The 22,827-nt window shown below is 51.7% G+C and overlaps 1 protein-coding gene across 2 annotated transcripts in view; it reads left to right on the top strand.

The window, feature by feature from the left end:
- KCNN3 (potassium calcium-activated channel subfamily N member 3) overlaps nucleotides 1–22,827 on the top strand; it is a 178,053-nt gene that overhangs the window by 56,943 nt on the left and 98,283 nt on the right. The window lies entirely within an intron of this gene.

The following is a 22,827-nucleotide window of genomic DNA, read 5'->3' as shown; positions in this document are numbered from 1 at the left end:
CCTGAGACCTTTCTGGACTGGAACATGTGAACTTTTCCTCGTCTGGAACATGGCGGTTTTATTCTGCCATTTATGGGTCGTTGTGAGGATGAATGGGGAGCGTATGAGAGAGCTCTGTAAACTGTAAAACACTTCAAATCTCATCGCTTTTGTCACTCAGCGTTTCTGGGCTGAGCGGCTGCACAGGCAGAGATGGGCCAGTGTCTCCTGCTCCTGGAGGGGCTCTGCTTTGCCGCTGGGTGTCAGGGACCTCTGCGGCTGGCCTGGGTGTGGGAGCCCTGGCTCCAGGCCACCTTACCTCCACTCTGTTGATAACCAGAGGACACTAATCTAGAAGGTGGGGACTGTTTAATCTCTGGGGGGGTCACAGGTGTGGGGAGGCTGAGAGTCCCAGACACCACCAAGCAGCTTCCTTCGTGGGGTCTGACCTGGGCAACGCAGGTGGGCTTTAACCCAGACCGTGGTCCAGTCAACCCCAGAAAGGAGCCAGGAGTACAGGCAGGAGGAACGGGCCAGGATCAGAGACAGGACCATGAGTCACAGTCGGGGCTCCAGGCTGGGTTCACCCCACCCCAAACCAGCTGTGGGACCCATGTATCTCCTCAACTTCTCTGAGCCCCTGAACCCTCATCTAGAGGGCGTCTATACTACTGTGTATCACCTTGACCTGTGCAGAGGGGTTGCACAGGCCAGAGAAAAAGGCAGAGTCATGAACTCATCTGTGATCCAGGCTTGAGGGAGGGGAGAGGAGCTGATCTCAGCCTCACACCCGCACGACGGTTCCACTCAACCTGACTGCTGCTGCTTTCCACTCCAGGCATTGGGATGGGAAGAGCCAGGCATCCCTCCCTCTGATTCTCTTGGGGTCCTACCCCACCTCCCTCTAGGGCTTGCAGCCTTGGCTCTCAGACCTGATCCCACCCAACTGCAGTTGTGACCTCAGTTCTGGCCTGGTGGCAGGGCCGTGATGCTGATAGGCTAGCACCTCGCTGGGCACACTTTGTCCATCCTCATCTCATAGCCAGTCTCTGCTTCACCCTAATTATGGGCAGCAGAGGATGCTTTTCAGTCACTTGTCTTGGCCTGACACTCACAGTTTGGAGAAACAAAGTGAAGTCAGTGGCATTAAATCCTGGCTCAGACACTTCAGCCTGAATGACCTTGAGCCAATAACAACTTCTCTGGGCTGCATCGGTTTCCGCATCTGAAGTATGGAAGTCATATCACCCAACTCATAAGCAGGGGGGGTAACAGTTGACAGTGCAGAGTGGGCCTTTATGAAGTGGAAACTGGTCTCTTTCCTGTGACCTCTGTCCCACTGCTTCCAGCTGGACCTCGTCCAGGTACAAGCTGTGCCCACCAGATGGTCACTGTCACAACTGCCCGGTACTGGCAGGTGGTTGGACTTCCTCCCTGCTCTAGCCCGGCCCTTCCTGCACTCTCAGCTCCCGCCGCCCAGCCCCTTATCCTCCCTGGCCCACTGTCACGTGGGGAGTCACCAGAACCTGGCTCCCTCTGTGCCTCTTACCTGTCCAGTGAAGTTCTTTCTTCTGGAAAGGTCTAGTGGGACCTTCTCCTGCCAGAGGGAAATGGGAACGGTTTGGGCCCAGACAGTCAGCAGGACCCTTGTATGCACTCACCTGACCATATTGTGATTTTCTGTTCTGTATCCTTTCCCCCACCCTCAGGGACAATGATGCTGTTAATCTTTTTTTTTTTTTTTTGCCATACGTGGGCCTCTCACTGCCATGGCCTTTCCCGCCGTGGAGCACAGGCTCCGGACACGCAGGCTCAGCGGCCATGGCTCACGGGCCCAGTCGCTCTGCGGCATTTGGGATCCTCCCGGATCGGGGCACGAACCCTGCGTCGGCAGGCGGACTCTCAACCACTGCGCCACCAGGGAAGCCCGCTGTTAATCTTTGTATTTCCAGGGACCCACGGTGTCTGACAGAGAGCAGGTGTCTGCAGGGCATATTTTGAATGAAAGAATGCTGGATTCAAGCTATCTGGTTTCCAAAGCCTTTTAGACCATGACTCAGCTCTGTGGTCTTGGGCCTCAAGTTTCCACATCTGTTCATTGGGGACCCTAAGCACCCGTCCCGCCCCCCTCCCCTCCCGATTCTGTAATTCTCTGATTGCGGTTGGTGCCCGCCGTCTGGGGGACCTGCTTCCTGAGAGTGGGGGGAGGGTTATCCCAAGCGTGATGGCCGGTGCTGATCCAGAGGGGACGCTTGGAAAGCCTCTTCAGTAGGGAAAGGCCAGCTGCTGCTTATCTGTTGGGAAGTAGGGCAGGGTGAGCGTATGGCTCCTCTCCTCCGTGGGGTGAAGTCAGGGGCCTGTGTTAAGGATATGCTCGTCACTTCCTCATCAACACCAGTTAATGGTCACTTGGCTAAATTTTAGCAGGAACCAGATGACCGTGTTTCCACCTCCCCCCAGCCCTGCCCCAGTCGCTCACATCCAGGCCCCTGGCCCTGGCCCTGGCCCAGCACACACAGGAGGCTAGGCGTACCTTCTAGAATAGTGTTCGTATTTGTTATTAGTTTGGACAACTTGTGTTTTTGAGAAAGAAGACTCTGAAACATTATTGGGAACCTCTCAACCAAACTCTGGCTTCAAGTCATGCACCTGAGGCTCGGTAGGTCCTCAGAGGTGACAGGAGGGGGCGCACCCCTCACCAGTGCAGGAGGCCCCTCCAGCCTCTGTGGGCCGGCCTGTCACCGGGACTCACTGTCTCTTGAGGGAGGCTCTCCCTGGCTGGGCAGTGTGAGTTCTAGAAAGTCTGCCCTTCCACTGAGAGGAAACTGGCCTCTCTGAAAATTCCACTCAGCCCGCCTCTCTTCTGGAGTAGGGAAAAGAGGTGCCTGTGTTTCCCACGAGGCAGCCCCTGTCGTTTGAGGATGGCTGCCCCGTGTCTCCTTGGTCTCCTCTTCTCTTGGCATCTTGGAGCACGGAGCCTTCAAAGGCCCGGGCATCTGTTCTCCTCAGGCTAGCGTGTCCTGGAAAGAAATGAAAAGCAAAATGCATTGGTTGTTGTGTTATTTATCAAAACTTTGAAAACTGCACTCTCCCTTGGAGAGTCCATTTATTCCTGTGGTTTGGTGATCACAGATCACCAGTGCAAACCTCCTCTCCCCAGGCTGCAGACTCACGTTTTAGGGACCATCAGCACACCCCTAGCTCAACATGTAACTCCCTCCCTCCCTTCCTCTCTCCCTTCCTTCCCCTTTCTGTCTCCCTTTGTTTCTTCTCTTTTCTCTCTCTTTGTTTCTTTTCTTTCTTTCTATTGAAGTATAGTTGATTGACAACATTGTATTAGTTTTAGGTGTACAGCAAAGTGATTCAGTTATATATATATTCTTTTTTAGATTCTTTTCCATTATGGTTTATTACAGGATATTGAATATATTTCCCTGTATAGCTGTAAAGTAGGCCCTTACAGTTTATACAGTTTATATGTAGTGGTGTATATCTGTTAATCTCAAACTCCTAATTTATTCCCCCTTTGGTAACCATAAGTTTGTTTTCTATGTCTGCGAGTCTGTTTCTGTTTTGTAAATATGTTCATTTGTATTATATTTTAGATTCACATATAAGTGATATATGATATTTGTCTTTCTCTGACTTACTTCACTTAGTATGGTAATCTCTAGGGCCATCCATGTTGCGGCAAATGGCATTACTTCGCTCTTTTTTATGGCTGACTAGTATTCCATTGTGTGTCTATATAATATCTTCTTTATCCATTCATCTGTTGATGGACACTTAGGTTGCTCCCATGTTTTGGCTATTGTAAATAGTGCCACTGTGAACATTGGGGTGCATGTATCTTTTTGAATTAGAGTTTTCATCTTTTCTGGATATATGCCCAGGAGTGGAATTTCTGGATCATATGGCAACTCTACTTTTAGTTTTTTAAGGAAGCTTCATTCTGTTTTCTGTAGTGGCTGCACCAATTTACATTCCCACCAACAGTGTGGGAGGGTTCCCTTTTCTCCACACCTTCTCCAGCATGTATTATTTGTAGACTTTTTGATGATGGCCATTCTGACCAGTGAGACACTGAACACTTTATTGCTCCCCCAATATCCTCCCTCCTCTACCCTTCTTACCCATCTAGTGCATTCATTCATTCATTGTGTACTTAACGAGGGTCTACTCTGTGCAGAGCCTGGGACAGGGGCCCAGTACTCTGTGCTGGAAACCCTGAAATCACTTTTGCTTCTCCAAGGGGTTGCCAGTGTTGAGTGAATCCATGGCTCTAATGTCTTTAGTGCCATCCTGGAAGGCAGGACAGAAGGAGGCTGAGAACACAGATTTTAGAGTAGCCCAGCTTGGGTTCAAATCATGTTCTTTGTCACATTGTAGTATGTATGGTAGCCTTTAGCAAGTTACTGAATGCTTCTTAGTCTATCTCCTTTCTGCAAAATGGGACTAATAATAGTACCCACCACAGCGTTGTTGTGCAGATCAAATTAGATAATACATGCAAAACACCTCAGCTTCAATGAGGACGTATTTGCCGGGCTCACAGCATGGAAAGGATATCCCAGGCAGAAGTCTCAAAAGGAACAGAGGCCCTGAGATGAGAAACTGCAGAGTGCATTCAGAACGCCTCCAGGACAAGGTCCTGGGCAGTGGGGCCGGTCTACTCTGGAGCATGGCAGGACCAGCAGGAACTCATCTGCCTTGCTGAAGAGTTTTGGAACTGTCCTGTGGGCAGCAGGGAGAACCATGGAAGGAGTTCAGGCAGGGGAGAGAGATGATCAGATCTGCATTTTAGCTGCAGCATGGCAAATGTTGCAAGGGCCAATTTCAGAGGCAGGAAGACTAATTGGAAGCATGTTTCCATGGTCGAGATGAGGGATGGTGACATCCTGAATCAGGGTAAGACAAGAGCCAGGGCAGGAGAGACTGTGCATAAGAGATGTTGAATAAGTGGAATTGACCAGACTTGGTCAGTTATTAAGTTGGAGGTACTGTCTGTGGGGAAAGGAGGGGTCCAGCAGTTGCTAGGGTAACTCAGTGGCTGGGAGTGCCATTCATTATAGTTGAAACCGCAGAAGGAGGCTGAGGTGGGGAATGATGACCAGGTTAGTTTTGGAAGTTGAGGTTTGGGGGCTGGGCATCCAGACGCCTCCAGGCTGGTGATGCAGAGGATAGGCCTAGATGAGCAGGGAGCAGTGGGATGAGAGGAGGCATGGGACAGGTCCCCAGAGGGACATCAGAGGACATCAGACTTCTCCCAGAGGGAGAAGTCAGGGAGGTCAGAGGAGACCCCAAAGGGAGGGAGTCACAAAGCCGGGACAGAGAAGGAAGTGTCGGTTATGCCACAGGGGGGTCAAGGAGTTGGGAACCCCACTGGTCCTTTGCACCAGGCTGTGGGAAGGTCACTGTGTCCTTCCTCAGCACAGTCACTGGGAGTGACAGTCACAGGGCAGTGGAAGGGGAAGGGAGGACCAAGTAGGAGGTGAGGAACATGGAGACACTGAATGAATACTGGCCAGTCTTCTAAGAAGTTTGGCTGTGAATCGAGGGAAGGCAGAGTGGCAGCTGGAGAGGACACAGTGCTGAGGGAGGGATGTTGGTCTGCTTGTGTAGCCTGGAGAGACTGCATATGTCTCGCAGCTGTCAGGAAGAAGCCAATTGAGAGCGAGAGGAAATAACCAGGGGCCAGGTTCTTGTCCAGGAGCACACAGGAGGGGAAGGGATCAAGTGCCCCAGGGAGGAAGTGCCCTGGCTCAGAGCCTGGGGGACATGATGGGGGGATGGGGAGGGGGAGCGAGCCTTGGTGTCCTTAATGAAGCTACAGGGGCAGGAAGCTGCAAGACTGTGCCTGGCACACAGCATGGCTCAATTAATGTTTGTCTAATTAAAATGGAGGGACTGCTGTGAACCTAGGATAGGACATAGGCAGTGGCAGATTTCCCATCATCCAGTGTGTGGATGGGAACTTATAGATCATTAATTTCAGTCTGTGGTTTTTGGCCATATTCAAAGTAGAAAGCATCAATCAGATCAAGATCTGGTGTGGGCCTCCAGAGGCTTCTAGTCCACTTCAAATCTGACAGAAATATAACTATAGTGACAAAATATAGGTCTTCAACCTCATGAATTTGAAACATAGGAGAACAATAAAAGGGGAGACTTTTAAGTTATTAGATGTGTAAAAGTGGATATTTTTATTAAATAGCAATAGAGTTCTCAGCTGACAGGGAAATTACTTCAAATTGTAGGACATAAATTATATTCAAGAGACAGCTCACACTGCAAAAAGGCTCACATGCCATGGCATGATGGTCCCATAGGTTGGAGCATCCTCCTGGGTATGTATAACCTGCTGTCACAGGAACAGGGGCATCTGGAATGCAGGAGGTGTCACTGGTCCAGATGCCTTGGGGGCCCACTGCTAAATGAGTCAGGGGCGTCTTCCCATCAGGGAGTGGACTCGATGGTTCAGGCTGAGCCTTGCGCTGTGCTCTCACTTTCCCTTCTCCCTATAGAAGAAAGTGGGCTCAAGCCATATCCTGAACTTATCTGTAAGGTAAGGACTACTATGTGTCAGGCATTGAGAATCCAGAAATAATTCAGACCCAGTCCCTACCTTTGGAAGCTGCTTGTCCTAGACCTTGATCCACTGTGACCCAGGCTGATAAGCCCCAGCTATGAGGTGTGTGTGAAATACCGTGTGGTCACAGTGGGCCAGGCAACTCTCATGGAGAGAAGAGGCTCTAACCAAGCCATGTATTCACTGGGAGCAGAGGCCTTGTGTATGTTTGGGATGAAACTGGCCTGGAGCATTTCAGGGGCATGAGAGAGAAGAGAAGGGAAGGTGTGTCTGTCCTCCAGGGGAGATGGCAGCTGCCTCACCCTGGTGGGGCTGGGATCTCTGTCCTTGCAGGTCCCCGATAGATAGTTCCTAAGGTTGTCCCTGGCTGGTTGGCTGATGGATTTGAATCGCCTTCACTGGGCTCACAGATGGGCCAGTGGCCAAGGGACTCCTTTAGAGTTGAGCAGATTGGGGACCCCTGAGATCCCAAGACCTCCAGATGGCCCTCTCTGCCTGCTAGGTCTGAGGACATGAGCTCCTTAACCCAGGTGTGCTGCACAGAGAGGAGGAGGGAACTCTACGCCCCCAGGGTGGCTCCAGGACCACAGGGCTTGACAGGAAGATTCTGGATGGTGGCCTCCTCTGCTGAGCTCACGGCCATCTCCTACTCCACACTAATGAACACTCCCTAGACAGATGGCAGCACACGAGGGAAATTGGAAATGGGGGTGTGTCCAGGGGACAGGGCCTGGCTAGGCCACCGTGCATCAGCTGAGGATGCCGCCTGCCCTCCCACCGGCCCACCTGCACCTGTACAGCTGGAGAGAAAGGAGGAAAGAGGGGGTGAGTAGCTGCTCAGTCCAAAGGCCATGAGTCCTTGTCAGAATACCCTCCAAAGACAGAAAGCTGAGAGGATGACACGTTAGCAACCACGTCGGTGACGACGGTGTCACCTCATCTTGTCTAGTGCTTTGTAGTTTTTGGAGTGTTTTCACATGTCTTGTCAGACCTCTTGCCTGCCTGACTTCACCTCTTTGACTTTTAGGGTTCAGCACAGATGCTTCCTCCTCTAGGAGCCCTTCTGGCTGCCCCCACTCCCAGGGCAAGGCGCCCCTTCTAGGAGTTGGCTGGACATGGGCTCTGACACTGTATCTCACCTGCACCCGCTCCGGCCGTATGTCCATGGTGGTGGAGGCTGACTTGGATTCACTGCTCTGTCCCACAGCCAAGAGCACCCAGCACATAGCAGGGATTCAATAAGTGTTACCAGATGAATGAACAACAAGCCTGAGGGGCAGACAGGCCGATTTATTCCCCTTGCTCCACAGAAGAGAAAACTGAGTCTCTGTAAGACTGAGAGACTGGCCTGAAGTCCACAGCTCTGGCTTGTGCATCGTGAGGGGTCAAGGGTCTCAGCGGGCTGCCCCCTGTGAGCTGGGCTGGCCATGCCCTCTGTGACCCTCCCCACCATCCTCTCATCTCCTCTTGTCCCAGGCCTCAGTCCCAGAGCCTCTTCACTCTCAGATCTGTGGCTGGCCATGGATTGCCATGGTTACCACGTCAGCCCTGGCAGTCTCCGTGTGACATTTTGGTTTTATTTGCTAAATATTTGAACACTTGGCTTTAACCTTTTCTGCCCCAGAGAGGGCTTTCCTGCCACGTTGCCCCTTCCCTAGGGGCGATGGCCTCCCGCTGCTTTCTCGGGGCCCCAGAGCCCACGGGGCTGACGTGCCTGGGGGAGCAGCAAGGCTGTTTCTCAGCTGCCTGTGTTGACTTTCTGTTTTGTCAGTTGGAAATGTCATCCTGTGTCATGCTTCTTGACAGGGCATGTGCTGTGTCTGTTAACAGGTGTGAAAACTGTTGCCCTGGGCATGTTAAGACTTGCCCCAGCCGGGAGGGCCGGTCCCAGACTTCCGGAGTCAGCTGCCTGCGGCTCCATTGACTTCCGGGCAATTGCCTCTTGCCAAGTCTTCCAGAAGCTTCCTCAGCTCCAGGACTCCTGGATGTCAGGGGTGTCCTCTGCCCTGAACCCTGGCAGTGGGACAGAGGGGAAACTGGTTTCGGGAGGAATCAGTGTTTGTAAATGGGGAGGTGGTGTCACCTCCCTTCCCACTCCTCCTCCCCTGCTGGTGCCGGATGAGGTGGCGCTGGAAGGCTGAATCCACCAAGCTGTGTGTTACCTTGGAAACCACACACCGTCCGCACCTTGGGAAGTGAGGGGGGGCTGAGGAAGCTTCTCAGGAAGCTTCTGCTGTAATTCAGGGGTACAAGAGATCACTGTCCAACATGGGCAGCTAAGTGAATGACAGTGTTGAGAAAAACAGCCCGAGAGCCTGCCCCATCCAAGGCGCTTCTACCTAGCAAGTCTCTGCCCCCTTTACAAAGTGCGAGGGACCTGTGGCCTGGTCTGTCTGGGGTACCAATCACCGTGCGAGCTTGGATGAGCTACTTCTCTCTCAACCCGAGTTTTGTCATCTGTAAAGTAGGCAGATTGGATCAGATGATCTCTGGGGCCTCTGACTGTATCCAGGATTCCATGCCTGAAGGATGCTCAGTGACAAGGAGACAAAAATGTAGGGAGAGTAGCTATGAACGGTTTTTGATAACAAGAACTGATAGAGTATGCATTCAGGAGGCCCTCGTGCGGGACTGTCCCAGCAAACTGTCCCTTCTCCTAACTGCCTTGCTTCTCTGCCCAGAAAGGGAGCTGGCTGTCCCCTTAATATAGCCTTGAACTTGAAATAGCAAACAATCGAAAGAACAGTTCTTTGGCTCCAACATCCTAAAGTTTAAAGGTGACTCCTCTTAAGTCTCTTACAAACATAAGCTGGTCAGACATCGTAAAGCTTTTAGGATAATTAAAGTCAGTGACCGTGTTCCCTTCCTCAGCGCTCAGTTCCAGCTTCCTCCCATGAATACAAACTCCCATTTCTTCAGAGTCACTGGGGAGCGAGTGTTCAGCTTAATTCTGTTTCCCTGAGAGTGCCGCTGTGTACCGTCCGTGACTTTTTCAGAGTTAATTCATTCTATTTTGTATTATTGTTGTTACTATTTTCAGGTGATGATCTCTTCTGTTTTCCATCAGGGATGGGCATCAGATCCCCTGTGCAATGTCTGGGCCCCGCAGGCTAGTGAACCCCACTGCCTGGGGATGTGTGTTTGGAAAGCACCACAGGGTTCCAGGGCTTCCTCCTGATTAAGAAACATCGTGCTCAGTTATAAGCTCCGCAAGGGCCATGCTTTCTCTTAATCGTCTGTGTGACTGTCCCTGCAGTGCCAATAAAGGGGGTTGTACATAGTGGGAGTGTGATGATTCTAAATCTGGGCTAAAGATAATTGACTCTCTGAGGATTTGGGAAATTGGAAGGCATGGTAGAATTTTTAGTGTTTGGAGACTTCCTTACCATTTTCATTGCATTTATAAGACCAAGAAAATTCTGATAATTCTAGTCTCTGTTCAGCAGGAAGCTGAAGTCGCGTCTTTTTGCTTTTAAGAGAAAAGATGCAAAATCACCACTGCTCAAATTCTCCCAAACCCAGTAATTGGAAAAGAGATGAACTGTGCCGAGTTTATCTCTGAATTAAAGAATTCAATATAATTCAATCCAGCAGAATTCCATTTCCTCTGAACATATCACCAATACAAACCTGGTGCGTGGGTGGGAGGGACCCTGGGCTGGTGGTCAGTAGACCTGGGGCCAAGTTGTGACTTTGCCATCAAAAATTTTAAAAAATTATTGTAAACGTACATCATGTAAAATTTTACCGTTTTAACCATTTTTACGCGTACGGTTCAGTGGTTAGGTTCATCCGTGTTGTTGTGCCACCATCACCTCCATCCGTCTCCAGAGCTGACTTTGTCACTTTTATGTGACCTTCAGTCATCTGATGGCTCGTGGGTGTGGGTGCCTCTCTGAGTATGGTGGACTTTTTTCATACACCGCCCCCTACCAGCATCCCCCGAACTTGCCTTCACCCTGTCCCGACATCCTCATATCACAGGCCCAGGTTCTGATTCCAAGTTTAGATCTGGAAAAAGGTTTGTAACTCCACAAATGATAATAATGACAGGCTCTATTTTTGATCTCATATGTGCCGGGAATTGTGCCCTTTATGGTCTCAATGAATCCTCATGTCAGTCCTGTGAGTGGAATTCTGTTACTATCCCTGTTTTATAGATAAGACAACTGAGGCCTAAGAAGGTAAGCGATGTGGCCAAGGTCATGTGCCTGGTGCGAGGCAGAGCTGGACTCAAGTGGGCTGTCTCCAAGCCTGTTAGGCTTCACTTGGGGGGAGAGCTCCATCCTTGGTCTGTCTCTCCTGCCCCTAGTTCCTGCAGTACCAGAAGGCAGCTTGGAATTTGGGCTCAACCATGGGGACTCCCCTCCAAAACAGGGCAAGGGCTCACATGACGAAGCCAAGGGCAGAACAGCAATCCTGCGGTAGCGCCCGGGGCCCTTAGCCCCAGCGGCACCTCCAGGAGGGACCTCCAGCCTCTGTTCTGCCCTGGGGTGGCTCCTCTGCCTGTTAGAAATCGCTTCCTTATCCTGGTTTCCCTCTTGTCTTCCTCTTGGGTCCCGGGCCTACCCCAAGGATGAGGTCCAGCACCCTCAGGGAGCTGGGAGCTTGCCAACCCCAGGTAGCATTCCCAGCCATCAGGACTGGATGATGCTTTGGTTTCCCTGCCTCCCCTCCTGATTCCTGCTTGGCTAGAGCCTTCTTCGAAGCCCTGGCTGCCTGGCTGGGCCCCATACTGGGTCTTGTTCTTTTCTGCCCTCTCCCCACCCCCCGGCTTCTGAGAGGCTAGTTCCTGCTTCCCTGCCAGTCGCCTGGCCCTCAGGACCAGCCAACGCCTATCTGGGCTGCGTCTGGTCTTCCCTTTGGACACTGAGCCTTGGGCCGCCAGTGGCCGGGGTGGGTCAGGCTTCAGCAGCCCCCTCAGTTTCCCCACACCTCTTTCCTCCTCATCCTGACTGCCCCTGTGGTAAGGGGCCAACAGCTTCCTACCCAAGCCCCCCTGGGTTGGGCACAGGACTTCCCAGGGTTTTCTTCTGCCCGCATGAAACATTCCCAGCTTCCCTGGCACTGTTAGGAGCCCTGTCTCCGTCCTGCCCCCACTCCTTTGCTCAGTGCCCTTGCTCTGCACCTGCCCAGCGGTGTGAGCTGCTCAGGACAGAGGACCACCTACCTGCTTTCTCATTCCGTTACTGCAGCCAAAGACAGCCAGTGCCCCTGACTTGCATAGCAGCCTGTTAGTTCACATGGAGTGGAATGTTTATTAAAGCCCTCTGTCTTCTTCACGGAGCTGCCAAGCCACAGGCCTTCACCCCCTGCCCCTGATCTCCCACCCTTGCTTGTCCAGTTGGCTTTTGGGGACGAGAGCTGCACCTGCCGTTTGCCTCTGTTCCTTTTCCCTGAGTTCGTTCGGTTTCAGCCCTTTGTTCTAATCTGTCCGGGTCTTTTAGCATCTCACTCAGCAGCCCATGTTTGGGGCCCTTCCAGCTTCCTGTCCTCCCACATTTGATGAGCCTGACTGTGATAGCTTCATCCAAGCCATTGATACAAATGTGGAAGCAGAAATGGAATCGGGGGAAGTAAACTTCCTTTTGTTGGATTAAAGGCAGGAGGAATGGAGAAGAAGAAATTCAAGGCTTTGCAAATCTTTCTCATTCTAAATACTTTGTGGCCTCCCCATAGGCTGTGGTTTTATGCTCCCTCCTAACCCACCTGCCAGATAAGTCCGGCTGTGCAAGCACATCGTGTAAGTGTTTACTGAGTGCTGCTCTGGTGCGGGATAGAGCTGCGAGCTGCCGGGTGGACCTGCCTCTGTGCTGCTCAATGGCCTGTGAATGAAAGGGTGAGGTGGGCGCTTGGCCACCTGGCAGGATTGGGTTGTCACAACGCTGCCCCAGCAGGCTGTGTCACGGGAGAGTGTTGCCGGACAGCCACATGCCCCCGGGGCTCCAGCGTTTCTGAAGCCACTCTCACTGCAGCAGCTGGACTTGGCTGTGACTGCCAACCTGTGGCTGCACTGCTCACAGCCACAACCAGAGATCAGTGACCAGCCGTGGTGGAGCCATCGCCAGGTGCAGAGCAGCCGCAGCCTCTGAACTCAGTACCCGAGGCAGCTCCATGGGAGACTGGCTGGGGAGACAGGTATGCCCCTGACGCCGGTCTGCTGCGTGAGTGCCCCCTGGCCCTGCCCCTCGTGGCCCTCAGGTCCCCCATTTGTGCAACCAGGGCGGGGAGCTAAGTGCTCTCCAAGACTCCTCCCAGCTCTCTCTGGTGCCTCTTGCTAGAATATGCTAGAAACCTTATTGATGTGACAGCAAAGAGAAATGGCCACCCCTGGGTGTGTGCGTGGAATGGTGGGGGATGAAGGGGGGTTGGGCAGGGCCATATTTGTCTTCCTGCTGCTGTTAGAAATAGCAACTGCTCTCCACCTCCCCTGAGGACTGGACAAAAGGTGATAATTCATCTGACACGGAGCTATTGAAGGTCCTGTTCTGAGCCTGGCACCATGCGGACTGCAAGGTCCCTGCCCTAAATGGGCTTGGGATCTAATGAGGAGATAAGCACTCAATACTCACGGGCCTGGGCTGCCAGGTGCTGGGAGCGCAGGTGCCATGGGTACAGCAAGGCCTTCCTCATGGGTGCGAACTAGCGAGGCCTCTGCCTCTGGGGCATTTGAGATGGGCCTTGAAAGCTGGATGGAGTTTCGAAGGTGCAGGTGGGGTGAGGGGTGCTTTAGGGGAGGGGACCCGCTGGAGCAGATGTGGAGAGCTGGGAAAGCTCAGGGCTTCTGGGGAATGGGAGAGATGCAGTTGGTCATAAAGGCAGTGCTAAGAAGTGAAAATAAAAAGAAAGCCTGGACCCAGAACCTAGCAAGTAGGATCAGGAGAGATTAGGCATCCTTGTCTACAATGTTAGCAGCCCCTAGCTGTCCATCAGAAAGGGCTCAGGGATGGCAATCTGATGCGGGGGACAGGGAGGCCAGAGAATTGATCCCCAGGTTGCATTAGCAAAGCATTTTACCTAAGATTGAGAAACCGTCAATAGTCAGCTTTAAGACCAAGAGGTGGAGCTGGGGGTGGGAGGACTGCGGAGATTACGGTGGAAACCCGCCCCCTCTGCAAGCTTAAGCACCTACTCTGACTTTAAAGCATAGCATTGAGCTTGAGAAAACGTTGAAAAGCTCCTTCCTTGGGGGAACTTTAGACATAAAGACGACAGCAACCTGGTACGCTCTTGTTCGAGAGGGAGAGGAATGGAAAAATACCCCTCCAGAATCTGAGGTTCTGTGATCTTGTTAACGGAACACGACCCCACTGGGAGCCCGGGCCTCCTGGGGAGCCCGAGTTTGTCTTGTTCTGTCGGATATTCTTAGATGTTTAACTGCACGGATGAGATTTACAAGAACCTCAGGATTTTACAGTTTTGCTCTTCTCTCATTTTCCCCTAACCCAGGCTCCCCAGCGGCCTCCCCCAGGCAGGGAGTTCGTGTCCTTCCTCTGCCTGTGGGATCGGGGAGGGGGTGTGGCGGGAATGGCCACCCTTCTGGAGTGCTGGCAGGATGGGCTCCTGTCCCCAAGGCCTGGCTGTCGTCTGCAGGAGCAGTGATATCATTCGAGGCTGACGTGGGAGCTTCTCAGTTTGTAGTGGGCTTGAAAGGTGCAGACGCCGGGGAAATGGAGGAGACGTGCTGCCTGAAGCTTGTAAAGGAGCCGCTGACTTCGAACAGGACCCCACTGTAGCTCTCGTGCCCCTGATGGCTTATCCCGGGAGACCCTGCCACAGCTGCCCGGCCCCAGTGCCGTTTATTTCCTCTTCTCAGTTTCTTTACGACCCTCTTATCAGCATCATCTAAACCTGCCTCTTTCTACCTTCTCTTCCATCTTCTCTGGCTCTCCTTTCTCGCTCTTGCAACATTTCCTGTCTTTCGTATCTAAACATGTGGTGCCTATCGCTGTGGGCTGGCATCACGTGTGTGTGGCTTTCAAGCTGAATTGACAGGGCTGAATTGACAGCCGATACTCCCTGGCTCTGGCAAAAGAGAGGAGGACAGGATATCTTATAGCAGAGAACATTCTGATCTGGGTGTCCTTTCAGGATAAAATTTAGTTCCCAGGGCTGGTACACGTTCTAATTTGGTGGGAGTTCTTGGGCGCCCACGGTGGGGAGCGGATGAGCCTCTCCTCACCTGCCTGGTCCACTTCAGGGGCCACGTGAAACCCAGGTTTGTGATCATTATGTAGAACTGCAATTATGGCAACCCCGAGCTGACACAAGATTTATACCTCTGGGACCAGATTTCCTTCAAGCCACTCTTTAGTTGTTTGTAGTTTTTGAAGCTTCTGCATTTTCATGGCTGGCCCATTTCAAGGTATAAATACCGATTAACTGTCTGTATTAGCTGTGTTCTCATGGTCCCAGGATTAAATCAATAATGACTAAAATATTAACTGGACCTTTATGAAAAGAAAATGAGATATGGTACGGAGTGGAGCATTCTAGTGTTAGAATCTCAGCTCTGCTGCTAACGGGTGACCTCAGGCAGATCGCTGAGTCTGTTTCCCCCTCTGTATGATGGGATCATAATGGCCACAAGCAGTATAGTGAACATCAGCTACAAGAGCTGGGGGAAAGGGCCCACGAGAACCTGGCACAAACAGGGGGTTTGATGGAGATTGAATTTTGGACCCTCCTTGCCAAACCCAAGCCCTCTGCTCTTGGCCTGGTGGTCCAGCTCTTGCCTGCTGTTGACAGCTATTGAGGTGCTGGACACCTTTAGTCCTTTAGAGTAAGTCTCTGAGGCCCTTGCTGACCATTCCCATGGTGCTTTCTTAGCTGGTGGTCAGGAAGACTCCCTGGGGGCCTACCTTCCCAAACCTCTCCCCCTCCGCACCCAGCCTCATTTCCTGTTGATTCTCATGAACAGTGTCAGGAAGCAGAAATACTGGTCTGTGCTGTGTTAATGGGCATCACGGGGCTCTAGGGAGCCTCTTGCTCTGTCCAAGAAAGACTGGCCGGTTCCCACGAGCCTGGACCCAGGTCACAAAGCCTCTTACTGATGCGTAGAGCCTGGGACCACTCAGCCACCTCGGGAGTGGGGAGTGGATCCAGGGATGGTGGGTAGAGAGTGGGCAGCCCGTGCCAGGTACACAGAACGCAGGAGGTGGCAGCTTCCTGATAGGATGGTAGTGGTGAAAGTGATAACAGCAACTAATAATTACAAAGCACTAAGAGTAGTGCTACAAGTTTTTCAAAACTTATCTCATTTAATCTTCATACTATCCCTGATTTATTCCCATCCATCCTGTATTAGTTTCCTACTGCTGCTGTAACAAATTACCACAAACTTAGTGGCTTAAAACAGCACAAATTTATTATCTTACAGTTCTGGAGTCTAAGATGAGTCTTACTAAGGTAAAATCAAGGTGTCAGCAAGGCTGCATTTTCCGGAGGCTCTAGGGGAGAATTCATTTTCTTGTCTTTTCCAGCTTCTAGAAGCTGTCTGCCTCTCCATCTTCAAAGCCTGCAACAGTTGCCCAAGGCTTTCTCACATCGTATCACTCTGACACTGACTCTTCCTGTCTCCCTCTTCCACCTGTAAGGACCCTTATGATTACATTGTATCCACCAGGATAATCTCCCTATTTTATTTTATTTTTTATATATTTTTATTTTTATTTTTTTGTGGTACGCGGGCCTCTCACTGTTGTGGCCTCTCCCGTTGCGGAGCACAGGCTCTGGACGCGCAGGCTCAGCGGCCATGGCTCACGGGCCCAGCCGCTCCGTGACATGTGGGATCCTCCCAGACCGGGGCACGAACCCGTGTCCCCTGCATCGGCAGGTGGACTCTCAACCACTGCGCCACCAGGGAAGCCCAATCTCCCTATTTTAAAGTCAACTGATTAGCCATCCTAATCCATCTGCATCCTTAATTCCTCTTTGCCATGTAACATACAGGTTCTGGAGATGAGGATGTGGACATTTGGGGGGCCGTTATTCCGCCTACCACAATCCCCTATTTGTGGATGAGGAAACCGAGGCTTGGATATTATATAACATGCCCAAACTCATGCAGCTGGTAAGTGGCAAGGTTGGAATTTGAGTTGGAGCTGCACTATCTAAAACCTGCCTTCGTTTTAAAGGGCTCCCAGGAAACCAGAGAAAACACATTCCCCCAAAATGGCCCCAAACAGTCTTCCAAAGTTGGGGGAGGGCAGATGGAAGGAGCAAACCCAGTCTGAAGCCCTCCATGCCATTTTAGTCCTTAATGGAAGAACAGACTGCTCTATGAATAACACTGCATAGACTGAACCAGTGGTCCTCAACTTTGGCTGTATGTTGGAATCACCCAGGGAGCTTCAAAATAATACTGGTGCCTGAGTCTCGCCCCCAGAGATTGGGATTTAATTGCTCTGGGGAGGCATTGAGTGTAGGGGTTTTGCCAAGCTCCCCAGGTGATTCTAAAGTGCAGCAGAGTGTGGGAATCATTGCTTTGAGCTAATCATGGTTCACAACCATGCCCCCTACAATTATGTACAGTCTCTTGTGACCATGCCCAGGACACACCCCTCCCACCCCCAGGACTTCGCTCTTGGGCCCTTGCCCAGAATGGCCATGTCTCCCTTGTTTCTTCCTGGCAGCCCCCCTTGCACTCTGGCTATGTATAGAGCGGCATCTTCTATGCACAGAGGACCTTCCCCTTTGGGAACAGAGCATACTTTCTTTCTGTGTCTCTTGTGTCCTTCCGCATGGCTGTCTGCAGAATTGAATTTTATTAATTTCCCCATTACACGTGTTACATTTCTATGAAGGGTCTCCCCAAGAAAATATAATACACTGTTTCTTAGGGAGTCTGCATCAGTTCAACTTGAGAAGCAGTGTATATGGAGTCTGATTAGAGATCAGACTCTGGAACCAGACTGTCTGGGTTCAAATTCCAGCCCTGCCAGTTCCTGCTGTGAGCTTGGAGCAAGTTATTCTATCTGTGTGCCTCAATTTCTTCTGTTAAAAACAAATAGGGGGGCTTCCCTGGTGGCGCAGTGGTTGGGAGTCCGCCTGCCAGTGCAGGGGACACGGGTTTGTGCCCCGGTCCGGGAAGATCCCACATGCTGCGGAGCGGCTGGGCCTGTGAGCCACGTGAGCCACGTGAGCCATGGCCGCTGAGCCTCGCGTTTGGAACCTGTGCTCCGCAACGGGAGGGGCCACAACAGTGAGAAGCCCGTACCACACACACACACACACACGCACAAAACAAATAGGGATAACAATAGTACTTACCTAGGGTTGGTGTGAGAATTAATGATTTTATCTATGTAAAAGGATTAATCAGAAGAGTGTCTGGCACGTGGGAAGACTGTATAGGTATTTGCTAGTATTCCTACTCTTGCTTCCCCTGTTCTCTTAACCTGGCCCTGTGGGATTCAATTGTATTCAGCAAACACTGATGACCTACTCGGTGCCAGAACAGGAAAGAGTAAGAAGTGTTTCCTACCCTCAAATAGCTCATGGTCTTGGGAGGGAGGGAGGGGTATTGAGAAGGAGTCAAACAGGTGGGCAACTCGTAATACAGTGTGAAAATTTGAACCAAATTGCTAAGGGATGAGAAGGATAGGGACATCCATGATGTGGGGATTCAATGGGACCACGGATGGGAAGTGTATTGTGAATTCTAAGCACTAATAAAATCGTAATGGGTTTTGTCCCTACCGTCTACACTTGTGAAGTTTGGTGTGTAACACTTAGACTAGTTGTGTGAATCGTGAATTCAGGTCAATTGTGTTAGTGCTGACTGGTGAATGCATTAATATGTCCCAATTTCTGCTTAAAATGCCCCTGATGGGAGAACTTGCCCCTGAAGTAGCGGCTGGTTCCCTGCCAGGAAAGGGTTACCATCCCAGATTGCAGCTGGAGTCCAAGGAGGGCTTGTCATGCAAATGGGGGTGGGGGGCGGGATGGAGGGGGTGGGTGTGTGTGGTCGGGGAGGGCAGTGGCAGCAGTTAACGTGGAGTTTGGAGTTGCTCAGAAAGCCCTAGGCTTGGGCTTAAAACCCCCAAGGAGAGGGATAGAAAGTGCCCGGATGAGAAGCTTGGTTGTGAAGGTGGCCGCAGGGTTAGTGAGAAAGGAGAGGGCGAATCCTTGGTGGGAGAGGCTCTTCAGAGGGGAGTCCTCCCGGACCTGAAAGTGTCCTCCCATCCCCTCCAGCCCAATGGCCTGTGCCTCCACCCACGCCCCTCTCTTGGCTCGGGGCTTCCTTGCTCAGTGTTGGCCCTTGTTGCTGGCCTGCAGCTGCAGCGTATCTGCCAGCTGTGGGAACAGCTGTGCACCGACACTGGGCTGAGTTGCCCCCTGGCACCTTTCCCATCCCGCCTGGTTGAACATGCTTAGAAACAGGACTCAACCCTCCTTGGGTTCTTACTGTAAAATATGGGCTCAGAGGCCAAAAACCTCCTGTCTGCCTGTTGAGGACAGTGCGGCGAATGCTTGATAGGCTTGTGGGTTTTCTGGTTTTGAAGAAAATCACCTGTCTCAGGCAGACAGATGTTGATGAGTGTGTTTATAGGGGCTATACTGCGAGCCAATAGTGATACCAGATCATTACCGAAATGACAGGCGTCAATTCTGACCCGCAGCTCAGAGGGTTTTATTGTCAGAAACATCACTTAGACCCCACCTCTGTTGGGGCAGCCTGCTCCACGCTGCTGACCTTTCAGCCACAGCCCTGACCTGACTTGTGGCAAAATGTTTGCAGTTGCCTGGGGCGCCCTGCTAATCTATCCATGTGCCTTGCTGGTGGTCAGTAGTGTCCCTTTTTGTTCCCCGGCCACTGGAGTCTCTAGGAATCTGCACAGGGAAGAAAAACCCTCGGGCTCATTGGTGGGTAGGGCCCAGGGGGATTTCTGAGCCACTTCCTAGGGCCTGGCCAGGGCCCAAAGCCCAGCGTGGTACAGCTGGAGCAGAGGCAGCATGACAGGGAGGGCTCCATGCCCAACAAGAGGCACTTCACAGCCTTGGTGAGATGGGACAGAGGGCAGAGCCATGACGTGTCATGTACAGGGAAAGGGCCCTCACAAAGACAGACAGGCTCTCCCTTCCAACTGGTCAGAACACCTATGTGAAGAGACTAGAGAATAAGGCCAAGGAAGAAGCCTCCGAGTGACAGCCAGAGGAAACCCGGGGGGCCAGTGGCATGGTCTTGGGGCCCCATGCGTGCCTGAGTCAGCAGGTGGAGCCCTGCAGGCAAACACAGGTTTCCTAGGGTTGAGTCTGATGCCTCACAGTGGCTAGAGCGTTTCAATAAATGGATCCTATTTTTTCTGTAATATTCTAGACATTATGTTTTGCCTTATATTCTCAGGGTTATGAATGGTAGCCTGCAGCTGGTAGGCTTCCGAAAACATGACTCTGAGTAAGTCATCCTCTCTTCACACACTCTCACCCTTTGGTGACTTCTAGATAAAGCCGAACCCCTGAGCCTGGATTTCAAGGCACCACAGTGTGGCTGGCCTTCATGCTGCCTGCGTCCTGCCCCAGGCCAGCTGCCTGTGGTCACTGAACACGGACTAGATCTTACCCGCCCACCTCCCTGCAATTATGCAAACTCTCCTCCTTCCGGGCTGACGAGTGAGCTCCTGGACACGGGGCAGTATCCTGTGCTTCTCTGCGCAGGTTTGGGTGAGCACTGCCTGTTCGTACTGACCAGGTTGGGATAATCATCGATGGTTAGTCCCTCTCCAGCCGAGACACAGTGGGTCTGGTATAGATCCAACTCTACCTCTTATTAGCTATATAATCTTGGGCTAGAGGTTTAGCTCTCTGCCTCAATTTCCTTGTCTACAAGCAGAGTCACTTTATTACCTTCCTTAAGGGCTTGGTGTGACCATTAGACGAAATAATGCACAGAAAGCACTTGGCAGAGTGTCTGGCACAGGGTATGAGTTCAGTGTGGTAACTGCTATTCGTTTTGTTGCTACTTTAATTTCATCCCACCCCCACTGTCAGTGCCTGGAGACAGTAGGTGCCAATAATTGCAGGATCAATGAACAAGTGAATCAATGTTGAGCTATGTTCTTATTCCCCTGCTCTCGTGGCTGTAGCCCCTTCCCCTTTTGGTGCCCACGTGCCTACCCCTCGCACCTGGCCGTCACGAGCATTCTCGGAGCACCTGGGCTCTGGTGGAAGCAAATGGAGCACCAGAGGTCAAGTTCTTCACACTTGGATTGCACATCCTCTTGGCGTGTCAGCTCTTCAGGCTCTTCTCAGGGACCTTTTCCAGGTCCGGCAGTTGTTGGCTGGAGATGCCAGCTATGGAAGCAGCTGTGCGCCTCCGCCATCTTGCCTTATTCTCCCCCCTGGATTTTTTTGCTCTCCCTTTAGCAGGCAAGTGCACTTAAAAATAAGTGGCAAAAGCTGTGCTTGTTTGAAGTGAGTGTAAGATATGTCACTCTCAGAAAGAGATTTTGTTCTTGCTGTATAAAAGATAAGAAATAGATATCTAGTTAAGGAACTTTTTGGGCCAGCTCTTCTTTCAGGAGGTGGGAGCGAGCGTCCTTTGTCCTTTTGGCGTGGGCTCCAGGGAAGAATGAATGTACCTGCTTCAGAGCTGTCAGCACAGCTGCTCAGGGCTGGGGTTTTCTCATTGATCTATTTCCCTCCAGTGAATGGGTTCTACAGAAGCTGCAGAGAGATTTCCCCCTAATGATTGTGGATAGAAAAGAATAAAAAGTGACTCTGGGGGTATCTTGGGACCTTAACTGTCATTGCATGCTGACACTTCATTTCAGAATATAAAGGGTCCTCTCCCATTTTGCCAAGATAAATGGTTCTCTTTAGTCAGGAACAGAGAGCAAAGAAGCAGGGCTTTCCGTGTAAAATGGAAGGGCCTCCTCTGTGTGGGGTGAGGGTGTTTCCCCTCCCTCTTCTGCTGGTCACTCTCAGAATATCAGAGAGGAAGCTGGAGGTTGGAATCCACCGGCCAGCTTGGGCCCAGGACAGCTCTGTGGATAGAGTCTTTTTTTTTTTTTTTTAATTTTTAAAATAAATTTATTTTTGGCTGTGTTGGGTCTTCGTTGCAGTGTGCGGGCTTCTTATTGCGGTGGCTTCTCTCGTTGTGGAGCACGGGCTCTAGCGCGTGGGCTTCAGTAGTTGCAGCATGTGGGCTCAGTAGTTGTGGCTCACAGGCTCTAGAGCACAGGCTCAGTAGTTGTGGCACACGGGCTTAGTTGCTCTTCTGCATGTGGGATCTTCCCGGACCAGGGCTCGAGCCTGTGTCCCCTGCATTGGCAGGCGGATTCTCAACCACTGCGCCACCAGGGAAGCCCTGTGGGTAGAGTCTTAATCTGTTTCCTCGTTGCAGTTTTCTCTTGGTAAAGCCTGGAGACCAGGGAAGGGATAACTGCTTACTGGACCCTTGGGAAGACCACTTCTCAGACTGGCTGGCATCATAACTGGTGCCCAGGAAGGAGCTGCCAGGGTTGGTCTGCAGAGGGCTGGGTGATGTCTGCTTTCCCTGTGGGTCCTGCATCCCAGCCGGTTATAACAAGGCCAGCTCCAGAGTTCTGCACTGGGCTCCATAACAGCCCCTGGCCCTGAGGGCTCATCTCCTGGGTCAGGGTTTGGGTCCCCTGAGCCGACTCTGGCTTCCGTGTCCGTGTCCTCTAGTAGAGAAGCAGCTCTGCAAGGACAAAGGGAGTTCAGCTGTGGTGTACCAACACCAGCGTAGGGCCCTGCCCTGGTGGGGATTCAATAAATACCTACCTGCAATTGAATGGATGGACAAATAAGAGAACTGACAGCTTCTTCAGCAGGGGAGGTGGTCACTCATGATTCCAGGCAGTGGTGTGGTCTGCTATGGGCTGGGTCAGGGCACAGGGAGGGACAAGACCCTCCTTTCATTTCAGAGTGAGCTGCTTGTATGGTCCATTTTGTAAGAACATAGCCGATGAAATCATCCAAAGCAGCATGATGACAGTGATGACTTTGGGACCCCATATAGTGAAGTCAAATCCCCTTACATTTTTTCAGGGCTCTGCAAAGCTGTCTCCCACGTATAAGCCACACGCCTAGACTGGCATTTAGCCTCTATTTACAGATGAAGTGGTTGAGGGGCCAACAGGTCAAGGGATGGGCCCAGGACTGTCCAGACTGTAAAAGGCACGTGGGGTGGCTGTCTCCCCATCTGGGGTGCAGAGCCCTGGATACGCCAGCACTCAAAGCCATTTTAAATCCAGCTGCGGAAGTAATCTCGGTGACCTTTCCCAGGTCCTGCA

Source organism: Aethalodelphis obliquidens, unplaced genomic scaffold (genome assembly GCF_003676395.1).
Source record: "Aethalodelphis obliquidens isolate GAN/ISIS:26980383/991018 unplaced genomic scaffold, ASM367639v1 scaffold90, whole genome shotgun sequence".
Classification (NCBI taxonomy): domain Eukaryota; kingdom Metazoa; phylum Chordata; class Mammalia; order Artiodactyla; family Delphinidae; genus Aethalodelphis; species Aethalodelphis obliquidens.
Note: the sequence above shows the minus strand (reverse complement) of the source record. Positions and strands in the feature narration are given on the sequence as shown.